The 17414-nt window shown below is 37.3% G+C and overlaps 1 protein-coding gene across 5 annotated transcripts in view; it reads right to left on the minus strand.

Moving 5' to 3' along the window:
- LOC107048506 (protein furry) overlaps nucleotides 1-17414 on the minus strand; it is a 65982-nt gene that overhangs the window by 15554 nt on the left and 33014 nt on the right. The window lies entirely within an intron of this gene.

A 17414-nucleotide genomic window follows, 5' to 3' on the forward strand; every position in this document is an offset into this window, starting at 1 on the left:
CATGCTCTTTAGAATCCAAAATTTTACATCCCCCCGGGAATTACTACGTGTCTCACAAGGATCCGAGGAAAGAAACATTCGATGGTAATCCAGCCATCTCTGTCCTGGAATATACTTGGCTTTTTTGCCTCTATGAATATTGATTTCGGATAATTTTGGTGTGTGACGGAAAACTGCGATAAGAACTGTAATTATTGTTTTTTGTGGGAAAGTTAAATATCAGCATACTAAGACTGCGTATGTTCACATTTCATTGATGACACTAGAATGATTTCATAATCAATACCTATTGTGTTTTTTCCTTGTCCCTTTCGGATTTTTATGATCCCCCCCCCCCTGAGAATAACCGTTTGTACAGCATTCGGCTTTGATAAAAACTTTAATTCAAGGAAAATCTGATCAGGAAGTCTATTCTCGAGTTGAAATCGTGCGTTGGATTTCGGTAGGTCGCCTGTGACTCTGGACCGGCTTACGGGCCGCATGCGACTTGTCGAAGTCGAACGTACGATTTCAATTCGAGAATTGGCTCCCAGATCCAGTTGGAATGGCCTTCATTTTCCTTTTCGCCAGGTCAGACGGAAATGATCGGTTTGTGACAGTTAAGGTATACGTCGATGAAAGTTAAAAGTCTTCACGGAGCCTCGGGACCCATTGAACAGCTTGTGATATATGAGATTTTGCCCCGTATAACCACGAACAACTTCATTTTTTCCTGTTTTCACCTTCAAAATGCTCCTTGCGCCGTAGTTTTCATATGATTTCAACTTTTTTTAAAATGTTCGTTACACCTCAAAGAATAAAGTTAAGCATCCGTTTTACTTTATTCGCAATAGATCATGAATAAATGAATTTTGAAGTGCATAAATTTTTCGCGTCTCTACAGTAGGACTAAAAATTTATTGTTTTTAGTAATTGTACATTGTAATCATGCGTCATCTGATTTTTATGAAGAAAAAAAAAGGCAGGTTGAAGCAAAAAGGCGGGTTCAAAAGAAAATCGATTACTAAAAACAATGAATTTTTAGTTCTACTCTAGAGACGCGAAAAATTTATGAAATTAAAAATTGATTTATTCTTGATCTATTGCGAATACAGTAAAATGGATGCTTAACTTTATTCGTTGGAGTAAAATCAACATTAAAAAAAAATACGGTAAAAACCGGAAAAATGAAGGTTTTCGTGTAAATTTAAGAAATATATTTAAGGAACTTCCGCAGTAAGTATACTTGGTGAAAATTTCGAAATGGTATAAAGACGCAATATTTGGATCATATGTTGTTGAGCACATTCAAAAACTATTCCCAAAATTTCAAGTACCTTGTCCACCCGATTTTCGAGATATACATCTTCAAAAATGGAAAAAACACAAAAATTGAATGTTTGGCGATGCATATCTCAAAAGTGGGGTGGACCAGGGACTTGAAATTTTGGGAATATCTTTTTAATGGGGTCAACAACATATGATCCAAATATTGCGTCTTTACACCATTTCGAAATTTTCACCAAGTATACTTACTGCGGAAGTACCTTAAAAGAAAGTAAGTTCAAGAAAATTCAAGAATATGTTTATTGGAATTTTCCGGTTTTATATTAACTTTCAGGGAATAATTGAACTAAAATTTACAGGTTTCATTGATTTTTCCCCGAAATCCAGAATTTTCAATGACGAAACTTTTTGAAATTTCAGTAAAACTTGAATGTCCTAAAAATTTCCGAAAAAAGTGTACTTGAAATTTCGCTCAACCTGTAGTCGAAAATTGAAGGGCATCTCGATAGATGGAAATTGACGGCCAAAATTTATTCGGTCATTTCATGCTTATGGCCAATCGTCATTTTTTTTTGACCACACGGAGAGAAATATTCAATAAAAATTACGTATCTTTTCCGTCATTCCGAAGGGAAATGTGGTTGTAGGAGATTTTACAGAACGGTCACGGAATTTTTCTGGAGCGTTTCGTAATGTTTATCTGAATCTCCTGAGAAAAATTACGATACCGTCACTTAAATTTTCTGAGTCGATTTCGTAATCGGTGAGTGAATTGTGGGTTCCGTTTTTACTGAACATTTCTCTCCGTGCATATGGTCAGATTCTCGGTGCGGTAATTACCGCTCATGAAGGTGGTCATTGACGCTTATTTGACCAGTCATTTTTGTCACTCACATCTCTCCTCCCGTATGGACAATGAAAACTGTGAAAATTAAACCATTGCCCATTTTTGATCCTTCTAGCGGGAATCGAGCGTCTGTGCGCCGCATGCGAACCCCTGCGCTCTTACCACCCAGATACTACTTCAATTTCAATACAACAAGAAGATGCAGATTAAGGGGGGTTAAACGGAGAATCTATAAGAATATATCAGTATATGACTTGGTCCTAGTAGTCGAACCTTTTCGAACATTTGATGTACTTCGTGAGTCCTGAGATTTATTTTATATTATTGCGTCATGTATGTACGTCATTGTTACATCAATATCCGACATAACAAAAAAAAAGTTCGTCATTTTATCGAAAAAACTTTTCTAGCTCCTATGATTGCAGCCCCCGCCTTCGGTTCGTGCTGCAAACTCATAATCGCCAGAAAAGTTTGTTTCGGTTTAGTGACAAAAATACTAATTTGGTATCACATTCTGACAGTTCATTCAGAGGAACAAATACGTATAAAGTGAGTTTCTTTCGCCCATCAAAAGTTACGATGTTCTATTTGTACGTTCAGTTACTGGTCCTAAGCGTTCAGCTACAGTACTGAGAGAAAAATCTGAAGTTCAATTTACAATAAGAAAATAGTTGAGGCAGTTTTGGTGAACTTCACAAGTGTAATTTTTGCAAATCAAAATGCAGTTAAACTAACCAAAGTTCAAAAGTAACCACGACAAATCTATCGTGAATAGAACTATAAAATAGTTGCGATGACTACATTCCACTGTAGTAATTACTTCTCTGGCCATAGTTACCGTAACCCATGAAAAATTGTTGAGGACTTTTTGACTATAATTCGATGGTGATAGAATATAGTCAGAAGAATCATATTTTTCTTTCAGTGAGGGAGATTTAGTTTACGACCTTTCCTCTCTTTGCATTTCCAAGTGTATTGAGTAATATTGACATTGCATTTTTACTGCAAATACATCTTTGAACTTTTTTATCAGTTATATGAAACCAGGAATCGGCAAGTAAAACTGATGATGAAATTTAACAACAGACGCCGCCATCGGTAAAAGATATCGCGTGTATACAATTTACGCATACTTTCTTGCAGTTTTATGTAAGAATAGCTGAAGGACATGTACAGATTTTTTTATTTTCTCACAAAATAAGGAAACTTTGACGTAGAGTCAAAGCATTGTCATCGTCTAACTAGGGGAAAGTTGAGTAAAATGCGACAGTGAGTTGAACTTGACAGTGGGGGGACATGGGATTGCGGGAAATAAGGACAGGGAGGAGGAGACTACTATCAATCAATGAGAAGCTGTAGGCGACGCAATTGAATTGTTATCTTGTTAATAATATTCCATAAGTGTAAATCATTGTTCAACCTCCCGACCCGATGGGAGGAATTTATTGTAATGACTTGGAAATCGAAGGAGAAAATTTAATTACTTTTCTACGTTTCATGAGTCCTGAATGGATCCCAATTTGTTTTCAAAAGGTTTCAAAAGGCATAAGGATTGGCATCTTTTAAAAATATTACGGCCAATTTCACTGAAATTTTATAACCAACGTCTTTTATTATTATCTATTTATTGAAAAATCATATTTTCCATGATAACCATTCGTGACAACATATGTGGACGTCCGCATGAAAAGGGACTACTTTGGCACTATTGGAGTTATGTATATGCCAATAATCTTGATCTGATTCTGCAAATTTAGAGCCAAAAATGAACTTGATAGCGTAAACAGTGACGCCGCTATAGACGACCGAAAAAATAATTTAACATGGGGTTAAATGGGAGTTGGCAAGAGAAAAACGTGAATATCTCGGAAAATAGAATCGAGAAAGTGGTCCCTTTTCATGTGGACGTTCACATATATTTACAACACATGTTATGTGGTCTTTTAAGTTATCCTCGTATGAAAATGAACGGTAAAATATAGATGCGTTAATTTCATTTTTTTTTCCAAGAATTGTGGATAAATGTTCCATCTCAAGAACTATTACATATATTTACCTAAAAATTGATTTAGGGGAGGTTGGGGTAAAACGGACACTTTTAACTGTTTTTTAAATGTTAATGAGGGGTTGAAATGTTGATAAAATTTGATAATTTTTTTTTCAATACAAAGAACAATTCTTGCCCTTTGTGACGAGCCGAAACTGAGCTCAATTGATAAATTTGTTTCTGACTTATGAATAATTTTAAAAAAGTCTAAAGTGTCCATTTTACCCCACCCACCCCTATGAGTGCTATCTGAGCATCCTAACTGGCGAAGCTTCAAAAGTTTTCCCTGATCTTTAGTCATGTTATAGTGCGCACACGTGAATTCTGATCAAAAAATAGAATAAACGACGAAAATTTTTAATCGAACGATACACTGAGAGGACAAGAGTTTTTTAAGAAGTTCGTCTTTACTTTTATCAAGAAATTCGTGGCTCAAAAATGACCAAGCGCACAACATCCAACACACTAAGAAAAAAAATCTTACGCCAAGAAATTTTATATTTGTCCGAAAGATAAAGTTTGAGTCAAATCGGATCTTTTAAGAAAGATTAGAAGCATATGAATGTATGTAAATCATATTTGAGTGCAATTTCATCTCAATTGATCGTTTAGCTCTAACGAGAACAAAAATTTACAATAGAGAAAATATCACGGACGTTTATTATGAGTAAATGGAAGTCTTCAATACGTAAGGATCTGAAAATGTAATAATCAGGAAAAATATGGAGAAAAAATTTTTGGGAAGAAAGGAGAATGTTGCATTCAATCTGCGTCGTACCATAGTAACCCCTCGCGGACGGGGTCCTGCTGTTACCAAGCGTAGTAGTGCGTGCTCAATACGGCTCGAATTCGATTATTTCTAATGAATGGAAAATTATGAAATCGGTATCTAATTGAAGCTACAGTATTTTGACATTTCCATGGAAATTTTGTCTGTCTGATCAAGTTATTCGTCATAGATTTGGAAATAATCAATTTTGAAAACATGCGTTCACATTCGCATGCGTCGATACCATGCATCGACCCCGTACGTGAGGGGTGAAATGAATTGCAATAATTAGTGGCAAAAAGCCACTAAAGAAAATAATAATAATAACAAGTGTTCAAAATTGTTTTAATAATTTTCTTGTAGTTACCTGGTAAGTTGAAAACTATCCATCAATGGATAACTTCAATAACAATAAAAAAATCGTCGAATTGATCCAGAAAAAATGCTAATGTGAATGAATGTAGCCACACGGAGAAGGACTTTCTAGAAAAAGTACCATGGAAATCACGTATAAAAATTACGTTCAGAAACGTGACCGTGATGCATGATGGTGGTTTCATAGAAATCCCTGTTTTTCGCGCTAATTCAACGGAATGTCACGTAAAAATTACGTTTCTGTCCATATAAATTGCAGTAGTAATAAGATTTCTTGAATTTCAAGTAAAAATTTATAAAAAAGTATTGCGCATCTGAATTACTTCTCATGATTATCTGTCTGGTAATTTTCATTCGACTTTTCACTCCGTGCACGAGCCCTGGGCTATGTATAAGCCTCATACACTTTGTTTTCACAGAAATTAGTCTCTCTGACTTGAAGTATGTGGGTAATCATTGAGAAGTCCTCGAGACAAGAAGCATGAAAAATTAAGGGATTTGTCTCTACGATTTACAAATCCCCAGATGTTGACAATGAGAGCACCTTTAGTCGAGAGTGTATTCATAGCTCCTACGTAACGTCATTTGAGTTTTTTTGTGACATGAGATTTCTCACGGATTCCTCCGGAGATGTTCATCAATAAAAAAAGCCTGCATTCAAGTAGTTGCAAGTTGTTTACATCATGAGATCTATTCCCGATTCAGATCAATCGATTCGATTCATAGAAACGGGTCGAAATCGTTACGAGTTTGGCCTACTCCAAACCTTTTCCCGCTTAACCCTAGATTGGTCACACTATGAGGAGAACCCCGCTGCGTGTCGTTTTTCTTACAAGATCTATGCGCGCGCTGATCTATTCATTTATTGAAATGAAGAAATGGAATTAATTGAATTTCATTTTCTCATGAATACTTTATAAATATTGATAATGAATCAAAGAGAATTCGACTAATGATTGAAGTGAATAGCGAAGTAGAGTAAAAAAATCTATAAAAAAATTTTCATTTTCAATTAATTATCTTCAATTTTTAAAAATAATCGGTCTCGATAAAAGGACAGAATTTATTAATTTCACCGATGATATATATACATGTGAAATATATATATTATATATATATGACGTGAAAAAAAATTTATCACTGAAGAATTTGAAAATGCCGCGTTTTTTTTGTGAATAATTTCGTGTCACATATTGACCAATCAGAATTAAGGAGCAGCGGTCAGGCAGTCTCGAGATATTTCGATATAAACCAACTTCACGTTTCTTTCATCTTTAGTCAAATAGGACAATTGACTGGCTAACCGGGAAAATTAAAAAAAATTTAACTTTGGGATTTGCTAAATAGTCCTTTGACAACGAAAAACTTGGAATCCAATTTCTACTCCGATGGTAAGTTCTATTACCTCTTAAATGAAATTGCCCGTCACGCGACGTTGCCGGAAACACGCTAAACGCACCCGGGCAGTGTAGAGTGAATTCGGCAATGCTAAAGCCTAAATAACACGGCGGGAAATCCCCGGAGAGATGACCAATCGCAGGGTCGAGTTTGGTGACCAGACTAGGGTTAATTCTTGTATTTTCTGTTACTTGATGCGAGTCACAAATCAGTTTCATGATTCAATCTACTCGAATAAAAAAATTTTTTCTTTAGTGTTTTTGATTGTAGAAAACTATGAATAGTAGAGCATGAAATAGATCTCTTTTTGTTTTGCATGAATGAATTTGAATGAGTTTGCTAATCAGCGAGTAATATTTCCATTTGTCCTCGAATCGGAATTTATGTCTAGCTCATATTATTACAACCCTCCCCTTCGGCTCAAGCTGCAACCTCATGTTCGCCACACGGAGAGAAATATTCAATAAAAATTACGTATCTTTTTCGTAATTCCCGAGCGAAATGTGGTTGTAGGAAATTTTACGGAACTGTCACGTGCTTTTTACCTAAAATCATGGAATTTTTCCAGAGCGTTCCGTAATTTTTACCTAAATCTCCTGTGAAAAATGACGATACCGTCACTTACATTTTCTGAGTCGATTCCGTAATCGGTGAGCGAACTGTGAGTTCCGCAATTTTTACTGAATATTTCTCTCCGTGCAGAAAAATTTTTTTACACGGAGAGAAATATTCAATAAAAATTACGTATCTTTTCCGTAATTCCGGAGCGAAATGTGGTTGTAGGAAATTTTACGGAACTGTCACGGATTTTTTCCAGAGCGTTCCGTAATTTTTATCTGAATCTCCTGTGGAAAATTACGATACCGTCACTTACATACAAAAAAACCTAAACGTAAAATACGTTTAAGAAGTCGTCTTTTACGCTCGAAGTTCAAGCGTAAATTACGCTCAAAATCGCTGTAAATTACGACTACAAAATCGTAAATTACTCTTAAAGTCGCCGTAAATTACAATTACATAAATGTAATTCGCGACGATTATGAGCGTAATTTTCGATTGCGAAATCGTGAATTACGACGATTATAAATCGTAATTTACGACAATTATAAACGTAAATTACGTTTTCATAAACGTAATTTTCGAGTTCGCAATCGTAAATTACACTCAAAATCGTCGTAGATTACGATGATTTTTTCGTATTTTTGATAAACGTAAAAGACACTTGGCTTAGGCATAGATTACGTTTTAATAAACGTAAAATACGCTTTGTTTAGGCGTAATTTACGTTTTTATTTTGACCGTAGAATACTCTTTTTTAAAGCCTAAATTCCGATTTTCATGACGGAAAAAAGCCACCAGACATCATATTGACGTTAAGTGTAAATTACGTTTATCAGAACGTAATTTACGTTTAGGTCTTTCTGTGTGTAAATTTTCCGAGTCGACTCCGTAATCGGTGACCGAACTGTGAGCTCCGTAATTTTTACGGCATATTTCTCTCCGTGTAGACCTTATGTCAAAATCCACTATTTCATCACTTGTGCATGAAATTAAATCTTACGCACATTCCGCGTGTACAAAACCACACTTTCCACACCTCGTGATGACAAATAGGGTTGGATACTCGTGAAAAAAGTATTTTTTGACCTTTGGGAGGGTAGCACTCGCCTTCGGCTTGGATACATGTTCATATCAAAATACAGTAGACTCTCGTTATAGTCGCACTCACGGGGCTGTAGGGGCAGTCGATTCTGAGAATGGGACGGTATTTCTCTTCCCCCACCAGGCGCTCACGGTCAGCCTAAATTCCGGGAATCGGGAGCGATAAGAAAATAAATTTTACTCCAATTATTTTTCTCTTCAATTTGCGTTGAACATTTTTATTAAATATAAAAATTATTTTCATTAAACACTTTTATTAAATTAACAAAATGAATCGCGTTGAACACTTTTAGTAAATTAATGAAATGAATAGAAATATTAATAACATCGCATTGTTCAATACACTCCAAAATTTATTCACTTCATTCAAATAAAAAGCAGGATTATGCACCACTGCAAAGACCCTCTCTTCGTGACAGTCAAGAGTGAACTGAATTTCTCTCTCGCAAATTCATTTTTCCTAAATTTTATTTCCCGAATTTCTTAGAAATGCAAAACAAAGCCCATTCCGAGAAAACACAGGGGCATTTAAATCCACACCTCGGAGGTGGTACGGAGTGGGGGAAGCGCTCGAGCTCGAAAAAATCGATATGAGGGGAAATGCGACTATAACGAATGCGACTATAACGAGAGTCTACTGTAACTCCAAACCGACAAAGTGGGCCCTTTTCATGTAGATGCCCACATATATTCCGTTGTATTCCCTGAGTATTTTATTCAATTTCAATAGTTATTTGAATGCATCACGTTGTATATACGCTTTCCAAAGAATTTACTCTTGAAGTGAAGAAATAGAACGTTGAAACAATGAAATTCTACAGTAGACTCTCGTTATAGTCGCATTTCCCCTCATATCGATTTTTTCGAGCTCGAGCGCTTCCCCCACTCCGTACCACCTCCGAGGTGTGGATTTAAATGCCCCTGTGTTTTCTCGGAATGGGCTTTGTTTTGCATTTCTAAGAAATTCGGGAAATAAAATTTAGGAAAAATGAATTTGCGAGAGAGAAATTCAGTTCACTCTTGACTGTCACGAAGAGAGGGTCTTTGCAGTGGTGCATAATCCTGCTTTTTATTTGAATGAAGTGAATAAATTTTGGAGTGTATTGAACAATGCGATGTTATTAATATTTCTATTCATTTCATTAATTTACTAAAAGTGTTCAACGCAATTCATTTTGTTAATTTAATAAAAGTGTTTAATGAAAATAATTTTTATATTTAATAAAAATGTTCAATGCAAATTGAAGAAAAAAATTATTGGAGTAAAATTTATTTTCTTATCGCTCCCGATTCCCGGAATTTAGGCTTACCGTGAGCGCCTGGTGGGGGAAGGGAAATACAGTCCCATTCTCAGAATCGGCTGCCCCTACAGCCCCGTGAGTGCGACTATAACGAGAGTCTACTGTACGTATATTCCGATAATCTTAGTGAGATTCCTCACATTTTGAGCCCAAAATTAACACGATAGTGTGAAAAATGACGTCGGTATACAAGATCAAAAAATCAGTTTAACATTGGTTTAAATGGAAGGTGTGAACACAAAAACATGAATATCTCGCAAAATAAATGCGACAAAGTGGGCCCTTTTCACGTGGACGTACAGATATGATCGATTGGAGCCCTCAGAATCAAATATTGAAGGATACAGTTTAATCATGTAATCGAAAGTGACGACATATTCCGTATCGCCAATGGATTGTTTCATTGGCACTCTTGGAAGCACTGAGCGTTTGAGTCAAAAAATAATCCGTCCGTTTTACTACATTTTTCTCTCAGCGTACTATTTTCGGCCGTGTGACTTATATAAAAAGTGTATTGAATAACTTTGTATTAAACAATATTTCATCATACCATTGTTTTATTAGGAATTTCCGACATCTGTTATTCGCTGTATGTACGTGTTTCACTCTTACTTCGGGGTTCCCGTTGGGACATAAGGTGTAAATAATAGAGTTAGAATAAATGGAACCTGAGCAGCATGCGAAAATAGGGATGTACATGATGCATTCAAAGGCACCGCACCCCCAGTACAGTTGGTAAACCGGATCGAAGGGGAGAAGTATACTCCGGGGTGTCGACAAGATGTTGGAATAAGTGTAAGAACATTTGAAGAATTCTAAACCTTTCTCGAAATTTTCAGAATTTTCTAGAAAATTATAGAATGTTTCTTTGAGACATCGCTGATTTTTCAAACCGTGCACAGTACTAAATTCGGTGTCGACTTCCTGGGACACCGCTTGGTATTGAATTAGCACCAGATTTTACATACGATGTCCTATGGTGCAGTGAAATTTTAACACCGCAACTCCACACCAAAAACGGTGTGGACTCATTGAGTCACCGATCGGTGTCAATTTGAACAATTTAAAACAAAAATCAAATAGAATTCGAATTTAGACAGAAAAACTCCACACCAAAAACGGTGTGGACTCATTGGGAAACCGGTCGGTGCCAATTTAACACCAAATTTTTTACCGTGTGTTACCGTTTTCGCTATTGAATTATCAACCCCTGATATGCATACTGAGTCAACCAGGTCAAGACAATTTTTTCCCAAATTTATGGAAAACTTCTTTAGAGTGAATATCTATGTGTTTCGTATGAAATATGCTCTTTTCGTCACTTCTAGTTTCTGAGATAAGTCATTTCCCGTAGGCAATTTAAAATCTGTGCTCCTCTCATCAATAACCTGTGGGGTTGTTTGGGCAACCTCAATCATTTGTGATTCGAAATATGAGGAAAGTTATCAACATTATCGGTCCTCATTACTCCACAACAACAACGTGCGCCCTTTTCATAGGTACGTCCACAAATGTAGTTGTTCATGGTAATTTAGCGGATATAGCTCAAAGAAACAACCAAGAAAAACTGCAATGGGTAACCCCTAAAATTTCAGCTTCGGGGGTACGAATTTAAGTGATCGGGCAGTCCCTACTCGTACGGCGACGATTTGACTGAGGAAAGAGATAAACAAAGAGAGAGAATCTACCTGTTCTAATCCTCCCGTACCTTCAATGCACGGAGAGAAATGTTCAGTAAAAATTACGGAACTCACAGATTGCTTACCGATTACGGAATCGACTCAGAAAATTTAAGTGACGGTATCGTAATTTTCTACAGGAAATTCAAATAAAAATTACGGAACGCTCTGGAAAAATTCCGTGATAGTTCCGTAACATTTCCAAAACGCCCCGGAAAAATTCCGTGACAGTTCTGTAAAATTTCCTACAACCACATTTCGCTCCGGAATTATGGAAAAGTACATATTTTTTATTGAATATTACTCTCCATGTGATCCTGCACCTTGTCCTACTGCGTAGTCTTGTTGCACAGACTATTTACACACGTTGAGATTGTTAATGGTGGGGGATTTCAACGTTCCCACCAAAAATCTTAGAAAATCGAAATCGTAGGGAGTGTCCACCTGTACTCAACTACTAAAATTAGAATTATTTTTATTATTTTTAACGGAATTTCTAGTAAGTTCCAAGGGACTTGCAACTCGCCATCGCCCGAGGGCCTTCAGCCAAACTAAAATTAGTACTCAGATCTGATCAATCATTTTATCATGTATTTTGTAGTGACATACGATGTAGTTAAATTTCTAGTAAAGAAGAAACAATTCAAGTAAAATCATCGATTTGTCCTTTGTCAAACCTCGACCGAAATGGAACCAACGCTGAAAATTAGTGATCATGCTAGTAAAAATTACTAAATTCCAGAATTTTGTACACGCTGGATTTCACAATCGCGACTGCCTAAAAATTGGGGATGAATTCCTAAAAATTATTCCTTCCTTACTCGCGTGAAACTGCCCGACGTGGTTATTCGCATCGCGGCGCCGCGCCGCAATGGAAATCTGAGAGCGCTATTGCCACAATTCATTCGGAGAGTGGAATCACGCGGAGGTCTTTTCACTCTTCTAATCTCCCGACAACCACAAGCATGGCAACGCAGTGTGAAGTATTTCCGTGACGCGATCCGTCACGTGGTGGCACGGCACCACATTTGTTATTTCCCGTTGAGATAAAAAGGAATTTTCTCTAATCAGGGAATGAGCTGTGAAAATTGCAGAATATGCTTTTAGATACTATCAGTGAGACATATATTTTTTTTTATTCATATTTCTTTCCTACTACCATTACGGTTTTGTAGGCTCCGTATTCATCTGCCTTCCCTCTCCCACTTCTCTCTTCTGGTTTTTATCTGCGTTACTATGAGCCACCTTACTCTTAACTGTCGTACTCGTAACAGTCGTACAGTCAGCCGATTGTGTAGGGCCACTATAATGTGCCTATCTTCCCAAATTTTTGGGCGAGGATGTTCCTAAGCGGTTATCCATCCAAGTACTAACCGCGCTAAACGCAACGGCACTCGGATGTCAGTGAGGCATATAATTTTTTTCATATTTTTTAATGAGTTTTTTCGGAACTTATACTAAAAGAAGAATTTCACCGGCGCGGTGCCGTGGACGCGAGTACCGAAGGGATAAGGCTGGATCATTGAAAATCAGTGACATAGCCCTGAGAATCTAAACTTTTTTTCTGTGATATTTTCGAAATTATTTCTTTTATTCATCGATAATCATTATTTGAAAAATTCATTCCGGAAGAGAGCCATTAATTCATCGCCGGACTCCATTTTCCTTTTTCTTAGTAGGGGAGGGTAGTTCAAAACGGACCACTGACAGAAAATTGGTAATTTTTTTTTTCTTTCCTTCAAATCAGGAACACTGAATGTGTTTTTTGAATTAAAAGTGAGTTTCTTGGATTGTAACTGTCACATGGGTTTTAAAGACAAGAAGTGTCGTTGAACCGCAATTTGATCAGATTTGCTGATCACCTCAAACCACAAATGACTTCGAATTCGCTCCATTCGGAAGCAAAAACAAAAATTATTAATTTTCTGTCATTGGTCCGTTTTTCCCTAGGGGTCCGTTTTGCCCTACCCTCCCCTAGTATAGGCCAGCCCCTTGTTTCTTTCATCCACACTCAACTCTGACGGGCCTCCACATTCCACTGATACTTCTCGCAAACATCGTGCCGCAATGGGTTCAAAAAATATTCAAGATATCTCTGGAAAGAACATTTTGGAAATGCGGATGATTTTGCGATGACCGATTCTCAAACTAAGTATTCCAGCACATTTTGAAAATCTTCAAGATTTGCCGTTCTAGAAAATTCTGGAGTTTTAGAATTTTTTTAGAAGTAATATGACCCTATAGAATAATCTTCTTGGAAATTCTTACGTTTCCTACAGGAATGTTTCCGCCACTGGAAGGTTCACGGGGAATATTCGACTTTCTACAGGAAAAGTTCAGTAAATGGAATACAAAACTCTATTTCTTGCAGAAAAGCAAATTGGCTACAGGAAACTCTTGTATAGAGTGTCCGTGGAAGAAAGAATTCTGCAAGCTGGTCGTTCATAAAAATTTGGATTTCCTACTGAAATAGTTCTATAATGGGAAAAATTCTCCAAGTATAGAAGCATTATCTAAGAAAGAGGAAGAGGATCTATGAACAATTTTTTCATCAAGAGTTCTTTCAAAAGAATTCTCTCAAAAAATTCAACTGAGAGGTTCGTAGAAGTTTGAATTCTTTGCAGAAAACGTTCTATAACAAAAAATTGCAAATTTTTCATACTCACGCAGAAGAAAGATTTTTTGTGAATTACTGCTTCCGAGCTTTTCTGTCGGAAATCAAAATTCCTGATAACGTTTCTGTTAAAAGAATTTCTAGACGCCCGTTACGTAACATATTAAGGGGGATTTTTCTCTGTCTGTGTAGATGATCTCACCAGTCGAAGTTTCAATCAGCCTAATCTAATATTTAATCTCAACTCACATAAAAAGCTGCGTACGTTGTGTGGGAAGAGTCGAGGAAAAGTACACAGAAAGATGTGCATGAAGCGCGTGAAGGCAATGTCCGAACTTCTAATACCATGATCCTATAGAAATATTCCCTCGCAAATCAATATGGGGAGAGAAAGGGCGGTATTTAAAAATGGCACCAAAAAGGGAAGGTGTCGTAACTGAAGTAATGTATAACAGTCAAAGATTATCACATAAGAAATTAATAATTCCCCTATGGTAATCACGTCTCGACTATGCCACTATTTAAAGAAGTGATACAAATCGGTCTAGCGGGGAAAATTTATCCCTCCGAAACAGTAGGAAAACAGGACACTCATCTCTTCTTCCTTTTTGTTAACCGATCACAACCTTACGTCCAGAAGGCACTTTCGTTAGATACAATAGGACACTTGCGATTCAAAACGCACAATTTCACAAATATATCGAGTCCTGTCACGGCTCAGGCTCTTAATCAACTGTACATTTTCTATTATAAATTTCCTGGACCTTTGCGAGCAATTTGATATGCTTACACTTAACGAGAGAAGAAGTCACAGAAATATTATTCATTGTAAAACTACTGAGGAATAACATTGATTGCCCTCAATTGCTGGAGCTAATTGCAGTGAGAATCTTCAAATTCATCTCGAGATTACAAAGTATTTTCTATCTCCCTCAAAAGTTAAAAACAAAATATGTCGGTGCAACGACGCCCCTATACCGGGGATGGAAATCTGTCAATTAGTTGATTAAACTTTGTAAGTACTCCATAGATATTGTCACATCTCCATTGACGACGATAGCTCAAAAATCACGTGAATATGTCAAGTCACTCAGGTCTAACCGTAATTATTAATTTTCATCAAGAATGCAGTAACCTCAGAAATAATTAGGATTCGCCATCTACAGCTACACTATCTTCTTTTTTATATAATCTTGTATAAAAAGGAGATGTAACACGTTTATTCCTGAATGCCTGAAAGAGAAATCGCATGCATGATGATGATAATGGTGATTTGGTTGATGATGGTGATGATATTGATGATGTTGCTAATGTTGGTATAGATCCATGGAGAGATGTTTTCAATCACGGAACATTATATGTAGCTTGGGGTCGGAAGGGGGCGCTCGTGCGGGGCGGTTGGGCCCTTGGGTGCGTCGTTGATTTTTGGGGGGAAATCTTGGTTTTTTTGGTGAAATAATTGAGGAAAAGTGGTTTTGGGGTGCCTCTCAATGTAATCTACGGAGAGAGTAATGAATTGGGGGGGAAAATTGAACATTTTAAGGGGTTTTTCGACTGTGTTTGGGCACGTTGGCGGAAAGGTTAGGGTCGCCCACTTTGCTTTGTGTTGGGGGGGGGGGGGGGAGAGGGACTGGGTTTNTTTGGTTGGAGGGTCTCATCTTCAAACTTATTAAAAAAGAATTTTCATTACATCTCATAAAAATGATATGGGATATGGTTCGTAACAAGCACTTCTGCATCAGTGGAAATGGTATGACATCATCTCTAAACTTTGACATTCGCGAAGGCCTTCAACAGGGCACAGTGAATTCGCCTGTGCTATTCTCCATCTACACCAGTGACATTCTGAACGCCTTCGGAATGAACTCAGGTGGCCCATCGAGATCAATCGCTTATGCGGATGATCTCATAATTTACATCGCTGACAAATCCATTCGCAATATCGAGAATCAAATGGAAACCCTGGTGAACAAAGTCAATAACTTATATTCGACTTGGAATCTTCGGATGAACCCCAGTAAATGCGAGGCTATACTCCTCAGGAAGCCTTACTCTCTTCTCACATCACACAAAAAAATCACATTTGAAATTACCACGTTCCACCCAGACACTCGTGAGCCAATCATCATTCCCACGAAAAACATTGTAAAATACCTGGGCATGCACATAGACTGCCGCATCCGATGCTCAACACATGCTGATATTCAACTAACGAAGGCCACCACTCGCTTCAGATCGCTCACAAGGTTATTTCATAACTCTCATATCTCCAAACGAGCTCGCATCATATGCTACTTGATTTTGGTAAGACCCCTCCTCACGTATGCCTGCCCGGCCTGGTGGAACCTAGGGGCTGCTCAAATGGAAAAAATTAGATGCTTCGAACGTCGTTGCCTGCGCGCATCTCTTCGACTCTACACAACCCCTGATTCGGGATACAAAGGCCGTGTTAATAATAAGACTTTATACGATACAGCAAATATCACGAGGATAGATAACTTCATCCTATACCTCACTCGTAACTATTACCAAGGTCTCACCACCATAAACAACGACACTGTAAAAAAATTGAGCATCGTTGACCCAGTCATCACTGCTCATGAAGCTTCATCAGGGTATATCCAACCCCAAGCTTTCACCTACTTTGATCGTTTGGGAATAATACAAGATCATAACAACGTGCCTACGATCTACCATTTCAGCAGACACAAAAATGATAAAAAAATACCAACCAATATCACCCATGACATACCTCAGTTGTACTCAATGGCCATTCCTGAGATTGACTTCATCGACAACTCCAGAACCACTAAGAAATTTTGGTGGCTAGACGAGACTGCAGTGCACTTCAACGAACTCAAACAACGAGCCGAGCCCAGAGTCACACCTGGCCACAACCAACGAGGTTCCTGACACCCCCATCTCGACTGAACTCAGAGCTTCCTTCTCTTAAAATATTAACTTTTTATTTTTTTTTAGTTGGTACTTAAAACCAAAGGGGATGTTATCCCATTGATATTATCACTTGTATATATTGTAAATAGGGGGGGGGGTTCTACTTAGCTTTAATTTAATTTTAATTATTAACATTCACAATATCACGTCAAGGGGTTTTTTCTCTCAACCATTTTCCCTACAGATAATAAACACCGATAGTGCCAGGTTGTCTGAGTGTCTCCGCACCAACCTTATACATAAAATTATATTAAAATAAAGTCAACTAATGTTCTTAAACTCTCGAGTGATAAAAAGATTCTGAGATCCTAGTCCTCTGCTAGGCACATGTTTCAAAGCCTCCAATAATGGTAAATTAACCAAAAGTGTTCTTTGTAAAAGTTTATTACACTTATTAGTATAATATGTATCGCTGGTTGAATAAATGAAAATAAAGTTTGTTACAAAAAAAAAAAAGTAGAGCGCTCGCTTAGCATGCGAGAGGTACCGGGATCGATACCC

This window comes from Diachasma alloeum, unplaced genomic scaffold (assembly GCF_001412515.2).
Source record: "Diachasma alloeum isolate Michigan unplaced genomic scaffold, Dall2.0 Dall_scaffold_00194, whole genome shotgun sequence".
NCBI lineage: Eukaryota > Metazoa > Arthropoda > Insecta > Hymenoptera > Braconidae > Diachasma > Diachasma alloeum.